Source organism: Dioscorea cayenensis, chromosome 19 (genome assembly GCF_009730915.1).
Source record: "Dioscorea cayenensis subsp. rotundata cultivar TDr96_F1 chromosome 19, TDr96_F1_v2_PseudoChromosome.rev07_lg8_w22 25.fasta, whole genome shotgun sequence".
In the NCBI taxonomy this organism is placed as follows: domain Eukaryota; kingdom Viridiplantae; phylum Streptophyta; class Magnoliopsida; order Dioscoreales; family Dioscoreaceae; genus Dioscorea; species Dioscorea cayenensis.
This window is the reverse complement of record NC_052489.1, coordinates 3,242,577-3,266,336: the sequence shown is the minus strand read 5'-3', so window position 1 is coordinate 3,266,336 and position 23,760 is coordinate 3,242,577. Positions and strand designations below refer to the sequence as shown.

At 32.6% G+C, this 23,760-nt stretch overlaps 1 long non-coding RNA gene across 1 annotated transcript; it reads left to right on the top strand.

Annotated features, from left to right (window-relative positions):
- Positions 1-20,887: 20,887 nt before the first annotated feature.
- On the top strand, positions 20,888-23,323 carry LOC120283710. The gene is made up of 3 exons (XR_005543323.1): positions 20,888-20,998; positions 21,792-21,883; positions 23,280-23,323. It is a non-coding gene; the product is annotated as an uncharacterized LOC120283710 (long non-coding RNA).
- Positions 23,324-23,760: the final 437 nt, after the last annotated feature.

Below are 23,760 nucleotides of genomic sequence, written 5' to 3'. Positions count from 1 at the left end.
CTTCAGATGCCAAGACCTGTAACAGTGTGGGAAGTGTTGCCCATAAACACTCCGATGGCTAAGTCAGTATAGAATAAATGCCCGTCTTCCTTTGATATTTCTCCCGAAAAAAGTCCTCTTCTCTTTTAAATGAGAGGGCCTATTTATAGATGTATGCTTGCAATTACTTAAACACTTCATGTGTTCGAGATCGTGGGTACAAAGGGAGATAGTGGGTGTGATGTGAGATAGTGGAGTACTACGTGGGTTTGAATTAGTCCACATCAATTGCTCCACACTTCTATCTTTAGGTTAGAACCTTAAAGATAGAAGTAGGTCCTTATCTGCTTCAAACTCTTTTTTTTTTTAAACTTATCCTGATAATAATATTTGAATTTATCCAAAGAGACTATAATATATACACATATTATTAATTAATAATATGTGAATATGTGTATATATTATAGTCTCTTTCTTCTGAAGATGCCAAGACCTGTAATAGTGTGGGAAGTGTTCCCCACAAACACTTGGCATCTGAAGAAGGAAGAGACTCCAACTCTTTTTGTTCGGCCTCCAAGTTCGAAGTTCTACAAGTTCAAGGTCTCCAATAAATTCACTGTTATATTCTGGCAACAACAGTCATAAGTTCTTAAAATTGAGTTTTCTTTTTTAAAAAAAATATTATTAAAATAGGTTTTCAGTCTTTGAAAATAACAAAAAAAAACTAAGGGTGTTTTGTTGAAAATATTTTTTTTTTTTGAAGTAGATGCTCAAACATGTTTTGAGAAAACAAAAAATAAGTTTAATAGATAGATCTTTGGTATTTTACATAAAGATATATAAGACACTTGAAAATTATTAGCAAGGGTCGTTAAGCTACCGTAATTATTGTATTACTATACATACGTGTTCCGTTGGTACCTCGTGGGGCGGTGCTTGTGGTCATTTATCAAAAACAAAAAAAAAACAAAAACAAAATATAGTCTTTAACTTAATAATAACTAATTTTATTTAAATTTATTTTACAAAAGGCCATACACTACAAGAAAATTACTGTTTAGAAACAGTATTTTTCGTTTCTATTCCGTTGCTATTTCAGTTTAGCAACGGATTAGAAACGGAATTTATATGTTTCGAAACCTCTTGTTTCTAATTTAAATAGAAACGGGAAAATGTTCCGTTTCTAACTTTAGAAATGGATTAGTAACGGAAATCAATATGTTTCTAATTTTTAAAAAATTAAAACGAAATGATATATGTTGCTAATCCGTTTCTATATTCCGTTGTAATTCCATTTCTCTTTATTACAAAAAATTAGAAAACGATTCCAAACGGAAAAATTTTCTGTTTTATTTTTGTTTTCCTCATTAGAAACAAAATTTTTTTTGTTCCTAATCCGCTTTTTATTTTTTTATTTTTTTAAATTAAAAACAATCATCGAAACAAATAAATGCTTTCTAATCCGCTTTATAACATTCAAGTAAAATTATATTCCCTGATTTTTAAAAACACGGTACATGAATTTTATTTTTTTAAACCTAAAAATACCAATAAATAAGAAAGATTCCTCAATTTATACAAAAAGAATGTTTAAGTATATACGTTCAATACAAAATTATAAGTATACGACAAATACAACTATAAGACAACATCATGATCATCAGTCAATGGTTGTGAGTCATGTGTAGTAAATTGCGACTGCTGAAGTATCCTCTTCTCAAAACTCATCGTCATGTCCTTCATTTGACACATCATCTCCTCACGATATTGGTCCCTCTCTTCATTCATTTCAAGCAAACTTTATTGAAGCCTCTCCTCACGATCTCGGACTTGACTTAGAGTCTGTTGAAACCTCTCCTCACGATCTTAGACTTTCATAAGAGTTTAACGCAAATCTCTAACCTCAGTCTGTAGTGTCTTTTGATATTGAACCCTGTAAAAAAACTTGAAGATAAGCGTGGATAAAAATACACGCTTGGAACCCTATTCCATAAACTTGACTTTTCTTTCCTCCCCCAACAGCCTCATAGTATAGAGTTGTTTCATCCACAATAGGATGCTCGTCATGTCATTCTGAAACCACACTTATAAATCTCTACACTTTTCTAGTGAAAGAAAAACAGAGGCTTACCAGTAGCTTAGAGTGAATTGTGTTTAAAAATGCTATTTTTAAGAATTGTATTTTCAAATAAAAATTTATAATAATAAAAATTCTTAATTAACAATGAGTACCACAGTACAACCTTAACATATGAATGGTAATTCTGTTGGAAAAACACCAACTTTGGAGAATTCAGCTATAACTCCCATGAAAAGTCACCACTAAACAAGCACCACATGCAAATAAATAATATCTTAAATTTATATATTTTTATGGAAATAAGTATATAAAAAAAGGATAAGGGATAATGACATTGAAAATTGTAATGAAAACATTAAATTAGTGCTACAAGTAATAATTACTGAAAGGGTTTTTTGGATTTTCGTCTTCCATCATGTCTTTATTTGTTTGTGGTTTTATTAGTAACTAACTGGCATTTGATTGAATCTTACATCCTTGTTTAACTACTGTAAGTCCTTATGGATTTTGGTCTATGATTAGACTTTGTTATTATTATTGTTGTATTTTTTTTTATATATTTTACATTTTTTTTTATCATATATTTCTGAGTTTTCTTATCTCATATTAAGAGATGTATTTATATTTAATTAGAACACCTTCCATTTTATCAATGTCAATATGGTCAAATTTGAAATAAGATTTGGTTGTATTTGTCATAAGAATATGATGTATCAGTCACCAAAAAATTCTGATAGTAGTTTCACCAGAGCTACTTGAATGGTATGCATCACAGATTAAAAAAAAAATTATTGCTAAAAATAATTAGCAATCTAAACCCTAGAGAAAAAAGAGGTGAAAAATAAAGTTACTGACTTATTAGCAGGCAATTCAAAATGGTCCCCCATTATGACAATACATATGGAACAACAAACTCTACTAGAAGGTGGTAGAAATAAATCATTGAAGCAGGCAAGAGTCAAGATCACTTACCGCACGAAGCTAGCCACCTAAGCCAATTTCTCCAATAAATGGAACATTATTTTGAATGGGAAACTCCAAGAAATTGAAAATGGAAAAATGAAAGGCCCTTGATTTAGATGACACAACTTCATTAAAAGTCAAAATAAAATAGCAGCAGTCAAAGACATCTCTGCAACAGAAATTTTTAAAGCTAAATTACATCACCAACTTAAAATGTCAAGGCTTCCTAGAATAGCACACAATCCAAACCACAGATTTTGATTTCACTTAGCATAATTCATCGTAAGGTGAGAACTGGTAACACTGACAGATAACCTTCTTCACCTACCAAATTCTCTTCTTTTCATTTCCAAATCAAACAAGAAAGTAAAGTCAGACAGATAACAGTTCATTATTTCCTGCTTTACAAACCATTTGTGCCAATGATTTTGGACAGATAATGTGATGTCGAAAACCAAAAACCATTATATACATATATATATATATATATAATAAAATAAAATAAAATTCACTCTGTAGCATGATAAATAAATTTTTTGATTCAGAAATAAATATGCTCTTGAATCAGGACATTATTTTAAACTAATGAATCTGAAGATATGAGAGAGGAAAAAACCTAAAACAAATTTTGCCATTTTAACAGGAAAAAACCTTAAACTAATGGAGGGACAAATTCTTCTTTGCCTCAAGTATGTGGCCTCGTGGAGCTCTCTTGGGATTCTTATTGTTAGCTTGCATTATAATTAACCGGAGACTGTAAGAAAGCCCAACCTGTGACACTAATAATTGCAATAACCAGGATAATTCTTCTATCTCGTTATAACTACAACATGATTAATTTATTTCTGAATCTAAAATTCCCCTCATACCATAAATAATTAAAAAAAAAAAAAGCTCTAGTGATCATGAGCCATGCCATGCATGCAAAGGGAAGCTAATTGAAGCCAAACAAAGAAGAAGCTGATGATCATGAGCTAAGCCATGCATGCAAACAAGCTCAGTTTTGGGTCCATTTCTTGCTGGCAGGTGACATTTCTGTAACTCTTATCTCTAGTCTCTTACTCTAGATTAGCCCGAGGGGTAAAAACCAAAATATATATAAATCTAAATCTCAATTTGGTTCTCTATCTCCTCCCATTAAACTATAATTGCATTTGATCTTGTTTCCCATTTTATAATCACCTTAATAGCTATGTTCCACATCTTGCATTTGGGATAAGGCAACGAAATAGCAAAGCAGGTAAAGAAGCAACCAAGTTATTATTCCATTCATACACATACCGTGCAAAATCAAGCATAATTGAAGCACAAATATCGAATTGCAAAGTTATTTCCATGATATCATACATAGATCGAACAAAGAGAGAGATGCAAGATAAGGGCAAAGTTGAAATCAAAGGCATAAATTGAGGTGTACCTCCAGTGATGGTGATTTTGGAGAGGAGTTTGGCGAAGTCATTCTTAACGATGACGGAGCTCGGCGTTCTCTTCGCGAAGGGCTTCAAGCTTGTCGGTGATGGGAAGCTCAAGGGATCGGCGATGGGAAGCCTCAATCGAGAAGAAGGCCGAGAGGGATGTCGTCGTCGGTGCCGGCAGTGGCTTCACCGGCAACGGTGACGTCGAAGGAGGCACTAAGGGAGACGATCGCTGGGGTTGGAGCACGAGGCGTCAAGGTTTGATCTTAGGGATAGGGCTAAGGGAGAGGATTACTAGGGTTTGATATTATTAGTACTAATACTTGAATTTCTTCTGAAAAACGAGTAAAAATAAAATAAATTAAATTAAATGCTCACATGAGACAGTTGTTTTTTTTATTCATTGCACACTTTCCATATCATGTCTTTGAGTATAAATTATTGTTATCTTAACCTACATGGTATTTATTATCATCAATAAACATAAAAATTACTTTTTAAAGTATTAAAAATAAATAAAATTTTCTTGTCATATAAAATTTTCTTGCAATATTTAAATAAAATATTAATTTTTATATCTGTTTCTAGTCCGTTTCCATTAGAAACGGATTAGGAACGGAAATTTTCTAATATATAATAATATGTAAATAAAATATTAATATTTTGATCCGTTTCTAGTCCCTTGCTATTAGAAACGGATATTATCTAATATTTTTTAATATTTAAATAATATATTAATATTTTCATCCGTTTCAAGTCCCTTTCTATTAGAAACGGATTAGAAACGGATATTTTCTAATATTTAGTAATATTTAAATAAAATATTAATATTTAGATCCGTTTCTAGTCCCTTTCTAGTAGAAACGGATTAGAAATGGATATTTTTTAAAATTTTCTAATATTTAAATAAAATATTAATTTTTAGATCCGTTTCTATGCCCTTTCTATTAGAAACGGATTAGGAACGGATATTTTTTTAATATTTAATAATATTTAAATAAAATATTAATATTTAGATCCGTTTCAAGTCCCTTTCTATTAGAAACGGATTAGAAACGGATATTTTGTAATATATAATAATATTTAAATAAAATATTAATTTTTAATTCCGTTTCTGGTCCCTTTCTATTTGGAACGGATTAGAAACGGATATTTTCTAATATTTAAATCAATAATATTTTAAATGGGTTGTTTGTAAGCCGTTGCTATTTAGATTATATTTAAAATGATTGCTTGTCCGTTGCTAATCGGTTGCAAGTAGAAACGAAATAAATTTCGTTTGTAATATTCCGTTTTTAAAAAATAACTTTCTTGTAGTGATATGAGATTTTTATCAATCTCTCTGCACTACTACTACTAAGATTTGTTATTATGTACGATGAATTGATATACTTTCAAATTACAAGCAAAATCACAATAATAAAAATAAAAAAGAAAAAGAAAAAATCATTTAAGTTGAAAGAATATATATATATATATATATATGGAATCTATTACGTATTAAATTTAAAGATTTAATACCTTAGTTTATTATCATAAACCTTAAAAGATTAAGATTATATTACATTAATTAAGAATTAAATTATAAATTTTTTAAATATAAATTTATTATGACAAGTAATTATTTGGACGCCCCCAACACTCTGGATGCCTAAACAGGTGGTTTTAGAGGTCTCGCTCTTGAGTTGCTTGTAAATATTTAGTTAATTATTTATTTTCATAAACACATTAAAGTGGTTTTTAATTATTTTTTTTTTAATGAATAGACAATATATATCCCCACTTAAGCGATGTCAAAGGATAAATAGATATTGAGATATACCAATACTGATTTGATATAATTTTTATAATCTACAATAAAATGGGATAAATTACAAGAGAAGATATACTAATACTAGTACTCTACGCTCTCCAGTTCTCTGTATTTAAGAACTTTGATGAGAATATTACAACAGAAGTATTGAAAAAGACAGATCAAACTGTAGAATAGGTGCTCATCACCACACAAAATATCAAGTAATCATTATTATTTACCCAATTTTCTAGTTCTATGTGAATTTGCATAACATATTAATATGTTATTCCATTCCTCACAACGCTCTTAATTTGAAGAATAAAGTGAAAGGAATTATATATGTTAATATACCTTCCAATTTGCAAAAGGATAAGATGCAACATGTGATACACATGATAATTATCCCTTCCAAAAAGAACAATTAGCTCTGTGCATAGTGTTCTTACATAACTCCTCTTATTTCTATATTTTTTGCTATTTAATATATTTACTGTTGAAAAATTAATTACTAATTGATGATTTATGTATCTGTATATGTGTGTGTGTATATATATAAGAAAATAAAAGGGGAAAAAAATACTGAAGTTACTAAAACACGGAAATTAGAGAAAATTTTGAGTAGATATTTTCTCCAATGTTATAACCTTCGCTGCTTCAGTTATTTTAAAATCCCCTTTATATAGAAAAAGAGTTGAAGAAACAAAACAAAACATGGACTGCTAATTAAGCGTAAATTGTTTTGGGTAGATACCAGACTATGATCAATTTTCATTTTGAGTATCGAGTTTTAATTTGTATTATTTTGGTAACCCAACTTTAATTTTAGTTCCTGAGGAGGATACCAAGGAGATTCTTAGATGAATTTGATGACATATATGCTAGATTTGCCACGTCGACACCAGTTCACACATCATTTACATACGTGGATATGTCACATCATCAAAAAGAGCACGTGTCCATTCTTATTGACCAGGTTGTCGAGCTGACATGGCATGTACTGTGTCAATAAGAGTGCTCATTAATGAGTGTACAATTGTTCATTATTTTATATCATTTTGTACAATTATTAGACATGGATTAGAGGTACATTGTGGAATTAAATGGTACACTCATTAGGTAGCATTTAAAGACAAGAGAAAGCCAAAAGAAGTGTTCTAGACCCAAAACAAAGAAGTGATGGAACTCTCTCAGAACAAATAAAAAAAAGGACAAGACAAATAGGATGATTTACGGGCACCTTATGACCAGGCTTATAGCTGTAAGTATCTTCCAAAGAACCTTGTGGGCATGCTTATGCCCATAAGGATGAGCATAAGGACAAATCAGATGAACTTACGGGTAGGACTTAGGCCCATAAGTATGACCGTAAGGACAATCTAGAGGAATTTACGAGCACAACTTATGCCCGTAAGAGTGGTCTTAAGGGCTATATAGAGAAGTTTATGATCCAGCACCTACAGCTATAAACTGGACTATAACATAAGAGAGAAGACCTTACGGATGGGATTTACGTCCGTAAGTGTTCCTTAAGGCTCACGACCCATTATCCCCAGCGCCTTACGGCCATGTTCTTACGCCCTTAAGCAGCCTGTAAGTGACACAGTATAAATAGCTCTAAAAAAGATTTCTAGGGCAACTTTTGTTCTATTTTGGAGGTGAGGCAAACGGAATAAGAGGAACAAATCTCCAGGGCTTTTGAGACGATTTTGGAGAGAGATTCAATCCAACCATTTTAGAGAGGAAAGATTTCAGCCGAGCTTGGCGGCGATTGCAGAAGGTCGTTGAGCATTGTATAGCGATCATCCTTCCGCACGATTGAGAAGGGAGTTTTCATGTTTAGCATATCTCTCTTCGTATCTTGCTGTTTGAATACTTGTCCTGCATTAATGGAAGGCTAATTTTGTATATGTTTGGGTATAGTTGAACTCTATAGTTTTATCTTTTTGACATTGGTTGTGGATAATTATGATGTATTTGTTTCTAATTAGTTGCAATCCATGTTATTTGAATTTAATTGCATGTTTGTATTGTTGATTGTTATCATGGAGAAAGCCCTAGTTATCATGTTTGATGTACTTTGTAATGAGTAGAAATACCAGGCTAGCATATACACTACAGTAAAATAGGATTTTTGTGATATTTGTCATATGTTGTAACATAGCAAGAACCTATTGGAATAGCTCTATACCGACTTTTGTAACAAATGTCAATTATATGTCGTAATTTCCATAGTCATTATACTTTGTTGTGGCGTTTTTAAAAAACTTTGGTACCTATATATTCCAACATTTATTGTGATATTTTCCCAACAGTTGTAAACAGCCTCAATATGGTATTTATTCCAACATTTGTATATGGCTTGAGCAACACTTTTTATATTGTGTACAACATTTGCAGATGTCATCACAAATTTTTATCACATTAATTTTGAAATATTGAAATATTTATAATCATTATTATAGAGATTATATAGTAACATTTGTTAAAGGCCTCTGAAATTACTTATATCGATCTTTCGTAAATATTGATTTAACAAAATAGCAATTATGAATACTGATTTAAGTTGATAGTTATAAATGTTGGTAAAAGTAATTCATCTTATCTAATTTTAAAATTAAATGGCATTTATAAATATTGGTATAAGAATTATTTTCCTTTGCCTTTCTTTTAAAAAATATTCTCAAACCCTAGGATTAGATTAATTAAATTCTCATACTTGTTTTTATAACAAAAACTAATTAAAAAATTAATCAACTATCAATCATCTATGAAAATAGATAACAAGTTAAATATTTAAATAATATTATAAGAAAAACAATACTAAACAATACTATGGAATAAAGCAAAATTGAGATACTTACTTTATCTCCTGACAAGAACTTTATTTTTTGCCTTTTGCACTATTAAGATTATTTTTTTTCTTGTCTTATATATAGATCATGAATCTGTAAGCCGCGTAAGTTTAGGCACTCAATAAAAAAAGAAAATTACTGCCTAATTTTTTATGATCTTGAAAATCAAAATATTGCCGCTTTTATTTTTTTCGTAAATACTGTTTTTTTTTTCAATTTTAAATTATCTTTCATATTTTTTGAATATATATATATATATATATATATCCTAACTTAAAATGGTGTTTTAAAATATGTCATCACAAATTAATGCAGTTAAAGTTATATTGAATTATGACATTTGTTACATAGGTCATAACAAGCGTCTTAACAAATAATATTGTAGAGACATTTCTTTCAATGTCCCTAAAATCTTCAAAAATATTGCAAAATAAAAAACCTTTGTGACTATAAGTAGAAGTATTATTATAAATGTGGAATAAATAAAAGTAAACCAACATTAATTACAAATATCACTTTAAAGTCATTCTAATGGTTTTCAGTGACATTTGCCAAAAATACTTTTTTTTAAATATCACAATAAGTTTTTTTTGTTGTAGATGCCACGATTGGAGGGAATTACAAGTAAGCCTAGCAATGGGGTACTTTGAAGTATTCTTCTCTCTCAATCCTCCCGAGTGGATTAATTACAAGTTATTCCACACTCTTTACAATCATAAGGAATAAGTTTTTGGAGAAATCACATTTCTATTATATATGGGATTAAGGGTAATCCCTTCTCAAGAAGGATTATCTATTTTAGAAATTTTTGTTAATTCACATTGAGATTTCACATAGTGTAAAGGGTTTGTAGGGTGACTGTATCAGCACTATACTGAATGAGTTACTATTCACCCTTGCAAGAAGGGTTTAGTATACTTTAGAAAATCACTCGGTTTAAATAGAATTATATGATTAGACAACCTTTATCCTGAACTTAATAAAACCCTAGAGGGATACTATGCCTAGACGTACATCACTTCTTCTCTTGATTTCTCTACTCTTTTTATTTCGTATTTCTTGCTTTTGCTTTCTTGTTCGTTTGCACAACATCACAACTTTGATAATGCTAATTTTAGGGATAGGAATTAGTACTAGTAGTCTAAATCTTCCCTGTGGACCAATACCCGCTTTTGAGCACTTTATTACACGATCGTCATGTATCTATAAGTCACATGGCCCTCTTTGATGATATGTCATACCCATGTATGTAGATGGCACAAGGAACTGCTGTTTACATGGTAAATTCGGGTTACATGTCATCAAATTCTCCCCGGAATCCTCTTGTTAGCCTCCCATAGAACACAAATTAAAGTTGAATGATAAAAATGATACAAATTGAAGTTTAATGCTTAAAAGGAAAAATGACCACAATATGGTACCCACACAAGATATTTAACCACTAATTAAGGATTGAAGAAACACATCATGAGCCCTTAACACATTGGTGCATATATGACTTCACCATCTTTTGATTAGTTTGTTTAGATTGACATTATAAATTTATTTAGCTATATATATATATATATATATCTATTGTAACTACACATCATCTTCTACATGTCTATATATACCTAGTGGGTAAATTTCTTGGTTGGGTACTAACTTTTGGTCAAATCTTACTTTGAGCACTAACCTTCAATTCGTACCAAAGTGAGCACTAAGTTTCTATTCTCTTTCACCAACTGAGCACTTGACCCTTTTCGGTGAGAAACTTATGACGTGGATGCCGGATTGCTTGTGTGGATCCCTTATTTCCATGTTAGAGGTTGTCCTGGAGCCGTCCATATCAGCAACTTACCCACATCAGCGAGGAATGATCCACATCGGCTGCCACGTAGGCATCTTCTTCACCATCGAAGCCGGGATTACTTTTAGCCCTAGTTTTTTAACCACGCTTCCCATGAGCGTGAGATCATTGGTATCACTGCTTCATGTCCAATGATGTCTACCGAGCAAGCGTATGATGTCTGGCGGGCTTTGAGGTAACAACAAAGGTCACAATTCTTGTTGTTACTGCAAGAGGTCTTCCACTTTGAACAACAGAGAAGAAGATGCAGTAGAAGCATCATAGGCATAATTGGGAACACAATTCCTCCATGCATCAGAACCACAGAACATAGCAACAGAAGAAGTGACTAATTTTGTCTGGGTTAATACACAATCATGGGTTAATTCGTGCATCATTTCTTTGTGATAAAAGTTCAAGATTTCTGCAAAAAAGAATTAAGGTACACTCCTGCATAAAAACTCATTCAATTCAGGATAAATTTGACTCAATTCAACCCCAATTAAACATAATCAGATCATATTACACTATACAAATTTTTCATTAAACTGGTGGTTCCAACTCCGGCGGCCTTATGGCCCAGTCAATCACCATGATGCTTCTCCTTCGAATGCACTGTTTGCCAAAGCTCCCTCTTCCTTCTGATGGACTTCCGTCCCAACCTCTACATCGCTCGTCACTGAAACTGTCATGCCTCTTTCTCACCTTCGCTTAGATGCCTCAATCGGTGCACTAACACCGCCGATTTCACCCTTGCCACTGCTGCAAAAAAACTAGGGTTAAAAGGTTTAAAAGATTTGAAGGTAAGTGCTTAGTTGGAAGATGAAGGTAAGTGCTTAGTTCGAATGCACTGTTTGCCAAAGCTCCCTCTTCCTTCTGATGGACTTCCGTCCCAACCTCTACATCGCTCGTCACTGAAACTGTCATGCCTCTTTCTCACCTTCGCTTAGATGCCTCAACCGGTGCACTAACACCGCCGATTTCACCCTTGCCACTGCTGTAAAAAAACTAGGGTTAAAAGGTTTAAAAGATTTGAAGGTAAGTGCTTAGTTGGAAGATGAAGAAGCTACCTACGTGGCAACTTACGTGGATCATTTCTCGCTGATGTGGGTAAGTTGCTGACGTGGACGGCTCCAGGGTAGCCTCTTACATGGAAAATAGGGGTTCACGTACGCAAGCAATCCGGCGGCCACGTCATAAGTTTCTCACTGGAAAGGGCCAAGTGCTCAATCGGTGAAAGAGAATAGAAACTTAGTGATAACTTTGGTACGAATTGAAGCTCAAAGTGAGATTTGACCAAAAATTAGTACCCAACTAAGAAATTTACCCTATACCTAGTGTTAGTTTCACATTCATAACATTTTATATATTTATGTATGAGATAAAGAATTATGTGAGTGATGACATGGATGGCATCCATGTCATCACTCACATAATTCTTTATCTCTCTTTAAATTTTTTTTTATAATGTAAGCCATTATATAATGTTTTATAATGTTTAAAGTTTAGGATTTATACTAAACTTTAAACACTAATACTCTAAAATGTTAAACCTAAATACTATTAAATCTTATACCCAATATTTTAAAAACCTAAATCTTAAATAATAAATTCTAAACCTTAAATCTTAAGCCCTAAACTATAAACAATAAACGAAAGAATACTTAAAAACATGATTGTCGACATAGATGCCAAGTTGATACTCACGTAACAATTCGGCCTAAATATCTTTACTGTTTATATATATATATATATATATATATATATATATATATATATGCACAATTAACATGCCAAACCACATTGCAGTTTTATTCAGTTTTTTAATTGAAAATATCTTTTTCCATTGCCAAGGCAACTTATTCCATACTAATATTACAAAATATATCCCACCATGATAGATTATATCATTATAATTTTCCTTTTAAATTTTATATTAATTGGAGAAAAGCGCATCAAATCAAGTGGCAGCCATATGGTAGATTTTAACGGTACAACAAAAAATATAGTAAAAAAATAATAATAGAGCAACATTAGGAAATATAGTTGAAAATGAAGTAGATTTTTGGTTATTAATTATATAATTTTTTGTTTAATTGAAGGAATTTCTAAAATAGATGTAGAGAAGTTTTTTTTTTAATTTTATTTTACATAGAAAATTAAAAGATGTAAAATGTTCCTAGTTGTTTTTATTTATCAACAATCCTGATCAATCTTCAACAAAGAAGCAACACGGAATTATCGGGTAAATTTTTTACCAGGTCACTAAACCTTAACTAATTTTCACTTTGATCATCGAACTTCAATTTACATTAATTTGGTCACTCAACTTTAATTTGTTTTCACCGAGCAATAAATCAAAGATTTCAAACACCAATTGATTACATGACTGTCTGAAAATCCAAGTCTGTTCTCCCCATAACAAATATTAGTTCTATTGGAGGTGTCCATGTCATCGAAAAAAGTCACCTCATTCATTTGGTGCCGAAATCTTTTGATTTACTACTCAATAAAATTAAATTAAAGTTGAGTGATCAAATTGTTATAAACTGAAGTTCGATGATGAAAGTGAAAATAAGCCAAAGTTTAGTAACCTACTAAAAATTACCCCGGAATTATCCCATAAAAAGAGTTTCCAATATATATAAGTTTGAATCTATTAAGTAACAGAATATGTTTTTAATTAAAAAGTTATTTTAGGCTTTGTCAAAACAAAAGTTGATTTAAACTTATCTCAATAATCCACAGGTTAATAATTTTGATTAATGACTCATGAAAAATAAAATCTATTTTAATAAATATAATTATGTAACAATGTAGATATAAGTTGATTGACAAGATAGAGCAAAATAGAATCGAAATTCAGAATTCATGTTTGAGATAATTGAAGAATTGATTGAGGGAGTGATACATATTCACCTTGTAAAAGAATCCCCTTTTTTTTAGCATTTTGAGATAAGAACATCTAAGAACAAATTAAAGAAATGAATATCAACCTACCATGTCCAAGTTGTGGACGATTACAACTCCAATAATTCAAAGGGAATAATTTGTTCTAACATTTATTCACTAAGATTCCAAACTATTGTAACAACTCTATTTTTAATGACATTTAGCTGCATTTTTTTTAAAAAAATATTAATTTTTCCATAAAATACCTCTGATTTAACCGGGTTTAAACAAAAATAAATAAATTAGCTCCTCAATTTTTATGTTATTAATTTTCTCTTTTTCTTGTTCACCTGCCAAAAGAATCCCCTTTTTTAAGCATTTTTGAGATAAGAAAATCTAAGAACAAATTAAAAAAATAAAAAATAAAAAGGTGTTTGTCATGAAGTTATAAAAAAAAAATTAAAGAAATGAATATCAACCTCCCAAGTCCAAGTTGTTGACAATTACAGTTCTAATAATTTCAAAGGAATAATTTGTTCTAACATTTATTCACTAAATTTTTATACTGTACTATGATTCTAAATTATTGTTCTCTCTTTTCATAAATTGCATAACATATATTTTGCTCATCAACTATTTTTTGCAACAGTGACATGATATATGAAATTTTAGTAAAAGAAAAAAAATCTTGGACGATCCAGAAATCTGTTGGGAATTTCGATCCTTTTACAAAATTGATAAAATACTAATACTATTCTTAAGTTTATTGACAAAGTCTAAGAATTCAATTAGCAAAATATTTACGTGGTGGGAAGTGCCTAATTGGTGGAAATTGAAATAATAACGGAAAATAATTTAAAAATTTTAGTTATTTATAAATGTGTGATTGAATGAGCTGTAATAAGGGGGAAAAAAAGTTTATCTGAACAAAAATTGAATAATTCAAATAAAAATAAATCACGTAAAATTTTATAAAATTAATTAAGAATAAAATATCGTTACTTATTAATTAGTATTACTTCAACGGGTAATTAAACTATATTTTGTCTTCCGACCAAATTCAATCATCAAACTCAAATATAATTTATTTATCAAGTGAGAGAGTTGAATTGCTAATTAATCAAACGCTATACCATATTATTTGCCAATGAAAGTATCACATCGATATAAATATAATTAAACATTAAATGCCATAATATGAGGGAAATGTTCACAACCCAAAATCATGAGTGATCTCAAGATGAGTGCATCACCAACCATGACGAAAGAGAGTATTGATCACTGTTTGATATATATACTCTCACTGGACCATATGGAATTATGCTAGATAATTAGCGTTCATCTTTAGTTTCTTATTAAAGATTAATATATTCCAAGTCAAATAAATTCTTTGATTGGGGCAAACCAACTTTCTTCAAGATCAAGTTTCCAAGATTTTGCTGTCCCTCTCCAATCTTCCGTATGGATTTGTAGAATAATATATTAGTGGTTATCTTTTAATATGAGAGCACTTGGGTTATTGTAATTGTTTTCATTAATATATAAACACAGTTTGTATTTAATTTAAAATTTTAATGTTCCTTAAAGTATAAATCACTTCGAATATGAGAGCACTTGGGTTAGATTGTGATTGTTTTCATTAATATAAACATAATTAATTTGTATTCAAGTAAAAATTTTAAAGTATCCAATAGTATTTAACAACACTAAAGTAAAATTATAAGTAGTAATTCTATACACCATCTTTACAAATAATAGTTGTTGGATAAAATTTAATGACCGCAATCAAACATCTTTAATTTTTAAAAAAATCTAAAAATATATCTAAAAAAAATTATATATATACTTATATTTATATATAAATATTACAACTATTGTTTATTTTATTATAATTATTATTTATTATATTATTTATTTTTGACTCATTGCTCATCTCACACCTATAAATAGCCTTACAAATTAAAGGTAGCAAAATAACAAACACAAGCCAATTGGTTCAGAAAGAAGAACAAGTAAGGAGCATGCCTCTCCCACTCCCAGATCGTCAAGAAATGAACAAGGACGACTTGAAGAAGTGGTTTTTTGCCAAGATGGACACAAATAAAGACGGTCAGATAAGTAAGAAGGAGCTGCGCCTTGGTCTCAAAGAGCTCGGTCACAGCTTTTCCTGGCTGAAGACTATCGGGACCTTTTGGTTTTGTGACACCAATGGGAATGGAGCCATTGATACTGATTCGGAGATCAATAAGCTCATCATCTTTGCACAACACATTTGGGGCATTAAGGTTACTAATTAGTTCATGTTCTAATAATAATAATTGTTAGTGCAACCGCACTATTTATTGGCATGATTTGACACCTAAACCAAGTGACGTGGCAACCAAGGTGACAAAGCATAATTGATGATATGGCAAGCATGGTGACATGGCAAGGAGACTTGGAGTGCAAGGCAAACATCTAGAAGATCTTGGTGGAGCTATTTTTAGTAAGTCTCTAACATGGAGCCAAATATCTTGAAGATCATGGTGAAGCTATCTTAAAGATCTTGGTGGAGTTATTTTTGGCAATGCATTACAACTTGAAGACAAGATCATATCAATAACATATTTAGGTGATTTGATTGAAGACTAAATATGGTGGAGCTTAATTAAGGAAAGATCTATTCATGGTGTGAATGAAGATTAATTGAAGGAGATATGATTTGAAGAATCCTTGATGAGAATCATTGAAGTCTATTAACGGCAAGATTTGAGGACCAAACTTGGGTGAATTGAAGATCAAGTTTGGAGAATCTTTGAAGACCAAATTTAGGTGGATTGAAGACTAAGTTTGGCAAGTTTCATGGAAGACGCACAAGGACGTGCGCCCCTTGCGAGGGGACTGCGTGATGAGGAACTGAGGAGGTAGGCTAGTTGCCGGCAGTCGGGATCGGGAGATTTGGCTGCATCGACTCGGACTAAGCATGACCGGGAGGTTGATGGGTCTTGAGGTCGTCCGCAACGTAACCAGAACTCAGTCAAGTCAGCAGTCAGGGCCATGTTGCAACTTATGTTACAACAGGAGTTGCAACAGCTAATTTTGGCAGGTTTTTAAATTAGTAGCCGCGGAGATTCTAAAAGAGGTATGTGCTATATTTGGGACGTTGAGGCGTCTATATAAGTACCTAGCTCGTAGATTGTAAGGTGTGACTCTTGAGTGACTCTTTGAGGAGAGTGTGTGAGCACCAAACAATCTAGAGAGGGTAGTGAGCTTTATTGTTGAGAGTGTGAGTGACAAGTGTTTGTACTCATCTATTTTTACCTCTTTTAGTGGATTGTTTATCTCCGGGCTTGGTCCCCCAGACATAGGCGAGTGGACGCCGAACTGGGTTACCAATGTTGTGTGTCTCCTTGTGTTTGTTTGTGTGCTTTTTCTTTATTGGTTTGTGTGAGACTTCTATGAGTGCTTAAGTGCTACTTAATACCCACAAACCACACCGGAGGAACTAACAAGTGGTATCAGAGAATTGGTCGCCGTTTTCACTTTGGTTTCAAAGTCGGCGAGGTCCTAACAAGTTCCATTGATGGCCGGAAAAGAAGGAGCTTCCGTCACACGACCACCGTTGCTAAATGGATCCAACTATCCATATTGGAAGGCACGCATGAAGGCGTTTATCAAGTCCATTGATGAGAGTGCATGGATTGCTGTAGAAGAAGGATGGTCTCCTCCTACTCTAGTTGATGAAGATGAGAACGTGATCATGAAGAAGAAAAGCTGTTGGAGTGTTGAAGACATGCGCAAAGCTAATGCTAATGGAAAAGCTCTCAATGCAATTTTTGGAGGTGTTGATGAGAACCAGTTCAAGTATATTGCAACATGCGAGAGTGCCAAGAAAGCTTGGGAGATTCTTCAAACCATTCATGAAGGGACGAACTTGGTAAGAGAATCTAAACTCCAAATGTTAACAACCATGTTCGAAAATCTCAGGATGGGAGAAGATGAGACGATAGCCATGTTCAATGCTAAATTGATGGACATTGCAAATCAAGCCTACCAGTTCGGCAAGGAGTATTCAGATAAGAAGCTAGTCCGGAAGACACTTAGATCTCTCCCAAGAAGATTTGATGCAAAAATCTCAGCAATAGAAGAAGCAAGAGACATCTCAACTATGAAACTGGACGAGTGATGGGGTCTTTTGCAAGCATATGAGATGAACCTCAATCCTGAAAAGAAGAATAGAAGGTATAGCCTTGAAGGTTGAAAGCAATAAAAGCGGAAGGAGTTACAACATGCTTTCGTTATAACGGAAGATGAAGACGAAGAGGATAGAGAAATTGTTTTCTTGTCAAGAAAGATGCATGACATGCTCGGGAAGATACAAGACACAAGGCAAGAAATTTCAAAGAAAAGATGGTCCGAATAAAGAAAAAAGGAAGAAGTCGAAGATCATCACAAAAAGGAAGAAATTGAAGATCGTCTCATGAAGATCAAGTGTAGAGAATGTGGAGGCTTTGGGCACTATCAAGCCGATTGTGCTAATACTCTCAGAAAGAAAGGAAAAATCACTGAATGCTAGATGGAGTGATGACTCGGATGGTAGATCTTGAAGAAGGCGATGAAGGAAGTCCGAGCAACCATCATACGTCATTTCTGCTTGTGATGAATGGATCCACGCTGTTGCGAGAATATGTTGCAACATCGGCTACAACATCCACTCGAAACCGACGGTGGAGTACAATGAGGTAACGAAAAATGATCTTCTCACAAGCTATAAACTCATAATGAACAGATTTAATGATATGATGTTGCAAAACCAACTCTTGGAGGAAGAGTTGAGTATATGTAAAGAAAAGCTATTCAATGCTGAGAAGACCTTGGACTCCATGAACAAGGGTACTACCAAGCTTGACGAGATTCTATCAGTTGGAAGAACTAGTAAAGCCCGACATGGTATTGGGTATATTGGAGAAAGCTCAAGTGTCAAGACAGAAGACTCAGGAGTTGTGTTTGTCAAGTCAACTGCCCAACAAAACGATAAAGAAAAACAAGTCAAAGCAAGGGAAGAACCAAAAAGTGAAGTGCCTACATGCTTTCATTGTGGAGAAACTGGCCACATAAGACCCAAGTGCAACAAATTGAAAGAAGACTTGAAAAGTGGAAGAACTAACAATAATAATAATGTTGGGAACCAAAGCAAAAATTTATTATTTTGATATTTTACAAATTGATTCATATAGTATAAAAACAATTTTTTTTTCAAAAATTTATTATTTACCCCTCAATTTATTAGAAATTAGCTTTTATAGAATAAAAATTATATTTATAGAAAAAATGGTAAAAATTTATTGTTTAACCCTTAATATTTTACTTAGATTGACATAAAAAAATTTAATAATTGTATCCCTGTAATCTCTTTTGTTTTTTTTTCTTTTTTAATATATCTGCCAAACAACAATGTCATTCAACTAATTTCACTATATATATATATATATATTTAATTTTTTTAATAAATCTTCAAAACTTATTAATTATGAGTCAGCACCTCTTTTATTTTTGTTTTGGTTCAGCCACTATAGCTAAATTTATATATATATATATATATATATGAAGGGTAAAAATTTGAGTAGGGTACTGTACTTTGACCTTTTTTCATTTTGGGTACTAGCTTTTAATTTGTTTCTTTTTTAGCACCATAAACTTATTCCATTTCACCGGGAGGGTACTCAAGCGATTCCGGTGATTTTTATCCTACGTGGCCATCGGAAAAACATGTGGATTGCTGACTTGGCATATTTGGCACTCATTTATCCCTGTTGGACTTGACATGCCATCCTTGAGCCAACTCACACATTTTATTTTTACACGTCAAGAGTCCATGTCAAGAAGGCTTCCACATCATCATCATCCCTTCCATCTCCACTATCCTCCTTCCGATAGAATGGTTTTTCTTCATTTAATTGAAGGGAAGCTCAGGCACAAGAGATTTCTTCTCCGATGATGCTGTTCATGGACGACTCTTCCCAATGATAGATTGCCAAAAGGAATAGGGCCATAAATCCCTAGTTTCGGCTATATGAAAAAAGACTTTGGAGTTCCAGTATGTGAGGTTTAGAAGTAGATGTACATTTGCAGGGATCTTTATTTTGCCAGCTTTAAATTTTCTCACTAGCTGTGAACCTTTTAGAAGTATATATGCATTTTTTTGTATATGTAATGAGTTTTTTAATTGGCAATGAGTGTTCCAAATGAATTCATGGTGCATATTTTAATGTGCCAGAAATAATATTTAAATATTTTGTTATAGTTTTTCTCATGTTTTTTCCTCCTGGTTTAATGGATGTTTATAATTTTCTGTCAATGAGTAATTTTAAAATGAATAATGGTAATGAGTGTTTATAGGTTGCTAATTTTCTATCGATGACTAATGGTAATGAGTAATGTTAATGAGTGTTTATAATTTTCAGCTAATGAGATGCACAAAATATCTGAATTTATTATGATGATTAAAAGTTGTACTAAACATAAATCTACAGGTATTCCTGAAGCACATGAGTATATCAAAATTGTTACAGAGATGTTGAAATTCTATACAAAAACTTGGAAAATTTCTACAATAAGTATTTCTGATAGTATATCTAAAGTTACACAGGACATTTGGACCAAGAGTTATTGGTTCATATGTTTATGGGCGTATCATCTAAAAATTGGAAGGAATTGAATTTCACATCCTCATTGAACCAAAAATCAATAATTCATCTCCATAGCAGAGTGTTTGATCACATGGTAAATTGTAATGTGAAAGTGATACACATACAACCACAATGACATCCAAAAAATTACAAGGACCATCTAAAGGTTAGTGCTTTAATAGTTTAAGTGTTGAAGGTCCCACTAGTGGTCTACACACTTTACAAAACTGTGATAAATCTTTGTTGAGACACAACCTTTAAGAACTCATTTCATGAGCACATGCAAACCCACTACAAAATCAAGGACCTGGTGGGAGCCATGCTTTTCTCTTTTTTTCTACACCACATGCCTTGCTCTTATCTTCAGCATCTTGCTCAAGGTCTTTGTGTCTCAACATAGGGGGTATAGCTGGGAATTGTTTTCTTGCTTGGCTTTTTGATAGGATTTGCTTCTTCCCTCTACTTGGAGCCATTTTTTGTCTTCTCAAGTCAACTGCATCTGATGATGTAGTGAGACTCTGCCCAGGTATGTCAAGTATCTATGATGTTTTAAAAAATTTAAATCCCCATCAAGTATTGAAAAAATAAAAAACTTCATCATAGTGAACAAACATGTGAGTCTACAATTTTTTATTAGAATGGTTAGGTTGCTTTTAATTTATGAGTTTTTTTTTTTGGTATGATACAAATTGTGCAAACATAGGGATTGCAAACAAAGTACCTGTGGCATTGGATCATCCGCAACATTTGCATTATTGATCTCATTACTTAGTTGTTCAACCTTGTCATGTCCATAGATCAAAATCAGCATAAACTGCATAATATAATATTTATGTTCAAAGGAGTATACCTCCAAGAAGTGTTCCTCTAGAACTTGAGGATCAATTGTGGTAGTGGGGTCTTGCTAATTATTTACAACCTACAAAAAATACCAGCCATTAAAATATAAGATGGATCACACTAACAAATTAAATTTCCAAGTGACTCACATCACTGGCATTTGCAAATGATTGATGTTGAGTGGATTTTCTCCCTGTTGATTTGTCATTGTTCCCTTGTGAAGCACTCAGACATATAATTCTAAACATAATATGACAAAATCCACATCAAAAGCTGGAAATGTAAATGAAAAAATTATAAGAAAATTCTTGCCTACACACCATGATATCTTTTGTTATGCCTACTTTGCTCCACAAATCTTTGCAGATGTATATTAATCCCTTTTCTACATACCTTCCCCTTTGTGAAACACAGCAGGCTCCTTATCCTATCTCCCTCCTTCACGAGCATTGGTTTTCTTCCCCTGTTTTTGTTTGTAGGTTCTGGTGGTATAATTGGTGGTTGATCACTCTTGGGCCAACAACTGTTGTCTTGAGTTGGGTTCAAGATGTGGCTATAAGTTGCTAAGAAGGTACTTTTCCTATAGCAGTCATCTAAGTATTCTTCTGGTTTGTTTTTGTTGTAGTAAAGGGCTGATACAGCATGACAACAAGGAACTCCTGTTAATTGCCATCTTCTACAAGTGCATGATCTCTCTCTAATGTCAACAATAAATTGCCCATCATTTCCCACCACCTTATATTTATCACCGCCAGACCATGTAGTTTTACATCCCCAACTAAGCTGCTTTGATCTTTCTAGCTTTCTAATGATTTTTGGACAGTGATCAGTTGGGCATCTTTGCATATCATCTCTTCTTTTTTGAACCCTAGTCATCAATTGAGTTCTAATCATTTCATTCATTGTAATTATACCCTTGGTCCTAGCTTGAAGGATTTGGCTATTAAAGCACTCACATAGGTTGTTTAACAACATATCACACTTAATCTCAGTCTTAAAGTGTGACCTACTCCAATGGTCAGGGCTAATGTTCTTCATAAAATCATGTGCTCCTACAGACATGTCTTTAAGAACATCCATAGCTAGGTTATAGGCAGGTATGTAGCTAGCTCTTGCACAAACCCATAGTTGATCTTTAAGGCCCTTCCCTCTGAATTTTTTTTTTTTAAATTTGTGTGAATATGTCTTACACAAAACCTATGTTCACTATTAGGAAATAAATCTTGTAGTGCATTTTGAAGTCCCTATGTATACAGGTTTTGAAACACCACCACCAACAACCAAAACAAATACAAAATAGGAAGATGAAAAAAATGGAAAAAAAAACACACAAAAGAATACCAAAACAATGAATGTTAGAGCTAATCATGGATGTACAAAGAATGAATGGGAAATTAAGAATAGATGTACAAACTTACTTTTTGTCTATCACTCATGAATGCCCACCCATGACTATTATGTATCTCCAGATCCTCAGCAAGCAACTCCAAAAACCAGACCGAATTCGCACAATTCTCCTTGTCCACTACAGCCCAAGCTATTGGATAGATGCAATCATTTGCATCTATCCCAACTGCTGATAATAATTGTCCACCATAATGCCCCTTGAGAAAAACATCCATCTCTGAAATAATAGAGTCGCATCACTGCCATAAATCCGACCCTAAGTGGTGACAAGCACACATACATGGATTGGAATACACCTACATTACATTTTGAATTTAATGGTGGACTACGGATGTGTTCTAAGCAACTCAAGTCTATAATCATACAATCTTGTCATCTGAGTGTGCTCATCACCATCAAAGCATCCTAACCCAATACCACAAAAAATGAAAACAATTAGGTCCTGAAATAATTTAAACAACATACATATTAAGAGTAACTAGCAGAATACCTTGTTGCAATGTTTTTGGCTCTCCAAGCCTTGAGCCTGCTAATGTCCACTTCTTGGTTTGTTTTAACAGCTTGTATAATGGCAGCAAGCTTCCATGAAGGATCTGCTCTAAATTGCTCTAAATAGTGTTATGCTATCCATTAAGCATTGACATGTCTTATGTTGTGATCCCTGGTGCATTCGTGCTTTAAATTACCAGATTTTATTTGAATAGTACTCTTATCCTTATACATTGGAGAGGCCCATAAATAAAAAGGGCAGTTTTTCTTGCAAAATGCCTTACATCTCTTCTTGTTATTGGGTTTGAAATTCATAACACATATGTTCTTAATCCCATAGTTCTTAACTGTCTCTTTGAACTGTTTGAAGCTACTAAACTTCATGCTAATTTTGAATTCAGGGTCTTTCATATCTATCTGTTCATTAAGTTCAGCATATCTAGGTTTAGCAAGATCAAATTCATCTTCATCAGTTGATGAACATGATTCCAATTCATCAGATCCAGCATATTCAGATTGTACATCATCTTCGTCATCATTTTCTTCTCTTCC